The sequence below is a fragment of the Sinocyclocheilus anshuiensis genome, unplaced genomic scaffold, assembly GCF_001515605.1.
Source record: "Sinocyclocheilus anshuiensis isolate Anshui unplaced genomic scaffold, SAMN03320099.WGS_v1.1 scaffold320, whole genome shotgun sequence".
Taxonomy (NCBI): Eukaryota; Metazoa; Chordata; class Actinopteri; order Cypriniformes; family Cyprinidae; genus Sinocyclocheilus; species Sinocyclocheilus anshuiensis.
In genome coordinates this window covers 343,265-346,005 of record NW_015554092.1, presented here as the reverse complement: position 1 = coordinate 346,005, position 2,741 = coordinate 343,265, and the positions used below count along the sequence as shown (strand labels likewise).

General features: G+C 37.9%; 1 long non-coding RNA gene across 1 annotated transcript in view; it reads left to right on the top strand.

The window, feature by feature from the left end:
- The first annotated feature begins 870 nt into the window (after positions 1–870).
- LOC107669289 (uncharacterized) overlaps positions 871–2,741 on the top strand; it is a 46,990-nt gene continuing 45,119 nt past the window's right edge. Inside the window, exon 1 of the long non-coding RNA XR_001631970.1 lies at positions 871–932. This is a non-coding gene — a long non-coding RNA (uncharacterized LOC107669289). The remainder of the gene's footprint in view (positions 933–2,741) is intronic.

Below are 2,741 nucleotides of genomic sequence, written 5' to 3'. Positions count from 1 at the left end.
AACAACTTTAATGGAGTCAGATAAATATGAATTATACACGTCATCCTTCAACTGGCTTTTTTTTTCCGATTATTGGTTCAAAATAGCAGCGTAAGCTTCCAGCCTTACAAAATTAATAATTGGACATCAACGTAACAAACTGAACTGCCAGCTGCCTCACTTTTAACCTGAAAAGAGAGAGATGGAGAAGTTAATCAGGTTGTAATATTTGCCAAAACACTAGGAAAAATATCTATAAAGCACATAACACTAATAATCTATTTAATTTAATAGGCATTATGTGAAATATCGCGTTCAGTCTGATCCCATAATACAAACCTTGTTTAAATATTTGTTTATACTGCACAATTTGCATTTTGAAATGTTACATTTTAAGCAAGAAATAACACAAACTGGTATGGCTTGAGCATATCACTTGAACTATTTGAATACGTGGAACAAAGTGCATCGAATTATTGTTAAACCTCTATGAAAACCATTACTTTTTGTCCAAGAATGCATGCTATTTTGAGGTCATTAAAATTTGCTACCCAAACATTTTTATGCGTGCACAACCGATGCAAAAACACATTTTGAGATTTTAAATAAAATGCTAAAATGGCTCAAATCCAAATTAGCTTTGCAAATGTTTAAAATACATGAACTGATAAGACTTACCAGATTAGCATGCCCAAAGAGAAGAGGAATATGATGGCAGGTAGCTCAATAGTTTATCTGAGGTCACTACGCACCACAAAGACCGTTGTATTGCACCCCAGACTAAATTTCCCACAATCCATTGCACGTGGAACTGATTACCGTCACACCTGTTTCCCATCAGGGACACTATTTAAACTGGACCAACACACACTCACAATGCCGAGTATTTTAAGCACTTATCACAGTTTATTGTGATAGCTACTTTACGGAGCCATATCCGAGTTTCCAGTCTGGTATGTTTATCTTGCCTTGTCTAGTCGTGTTTTTGGATATCTGCTTGGTTTATCTAGTTTTGTTTATTCGCTAGGGGTGGGCGCTACCGGTATTATGTTGTTCCATGATATGGATTTTGTTATACCATGGATACCGTTATATATTCATGCATTTATATAGTTTTGTTCAATTTGGTACGCTTTGCCAATTTTAACACAAATGACGATAAAGAGTCGAGGCTGAACGTTTTTGTCCTCTGTGTGCAACGTCGTACTACACAGGCATTAGTAATCAAACACATAGAGCATCGTAACAGACCAAATTAATCGAGCACAAATCGCCTACTCCAGTGGTTCCCAAACTCGGGGGCCCGGCAAGGCTGAGGGATAGTGCACAGTCCACAGATTATTTTGCAAAATAAATCTTTGCAGGGTGATAAAGACTACACTACGTTAGGGTGACCATATTTTAGTTTTCCAAAAAGCGGACAGTAGCGGGTGGGGTTCGTGGGCGGGGACAAAGGCGGGGCTTCACCTAACAGTATACGTAGCAAGGTTTTTTTTTGTTTGTTTGCTTATTTTGTGTTTGTAATAAATAAAAAGAATAGGGAATGCTAGTGTTAGAGGGTCATTTTTAAATAAAAACAAAACAAGTCAATAGAACAGAAATGAATAGAGAATGCTAGTGTTAGAGGCTCTGTTTTTCTTTATAAATAAAACAAGTAGTTAGAATAGAAATAGAATAGAGAGTGCAAATGTTAGAGGGTCAAGTTTTTTTTTAATAAAAAAAAAAACAAACAAGCAGATAAAATTAGAAGTAGCATTAGAATAGAGAGTGCTAGAGTTAGAGGGTCAAATTAAGATGAAAGAGATGTGTTTTCAGCCATTTCTTGAAAATAATAAGGACATAATATAATAAGGAAAATAATAATAAGGTCATTCCACCAGGAGGGAACAGTTAGTGTAGAAGTCCATGAAAGTTTTATCATAGGTAGAATGCAAAATGTTTCAATACAAGCATTTCGGTCAAATGCAATTTATGCAATATTTCAAACCTTTAACCCACTTGGGAAAATCAACCCATGGCAACAGTTTAAAAGTAGCCCAATTCTGTGGAACGCGGACTTGGCAACCCTGCATCCAACAAGAGTTGCAGGAGTCAGCTTTGACTGATCACAGGTCGAGAATAAGGAGAGATGACTGACAAGACCATGCTGGAGTATTTATTGCTCCACAGATCCTGAGCTCATTGACAAATATCTGATCTTGTAAGATGTGCTCCCTTTACACAGAGTGCGTTTGATGCGGGATTAAGAAAACAGCCGAATCCCGGACATTTTGGGCAATTAAGAAATCCCAGCCGGACGCATTTTTGTAGGTCCAAAAAGAGTCCAGGGAAAAGAGGACGTATGGTCACCCTACACTACGTAATTTTCCCGCTTATCATGCGGCCACTTGCCTGATGAGTAAATAATTGAGCGCAAAATATTAATTTGACATATTTTAATTACCTCAACATGACTCACAGTACCCGCTTGAGCGCTCCGTTATCAGTTGTGGTTGTATCAATAACGGACCACTAGATGGCGCGATTGAAGAATCAGAGTTGTACTGCAGGGAGCCATGGAGAAATATAAATGAACGATGTATGGTTCTGCTCTAAGCATGCAAGTTACAAGTTTGTGAAAGGACTTCCAGTGCCAGGTAAACGTAAAGCAGATTATGAATATACTTAAGATTCACAAATACCAAAACAACATCTCTACACCAGACGCGAGCGGCGCGACGTGATAAAAGCAAATAGAACCCAGTGATGTTCTCTGCTGTGGA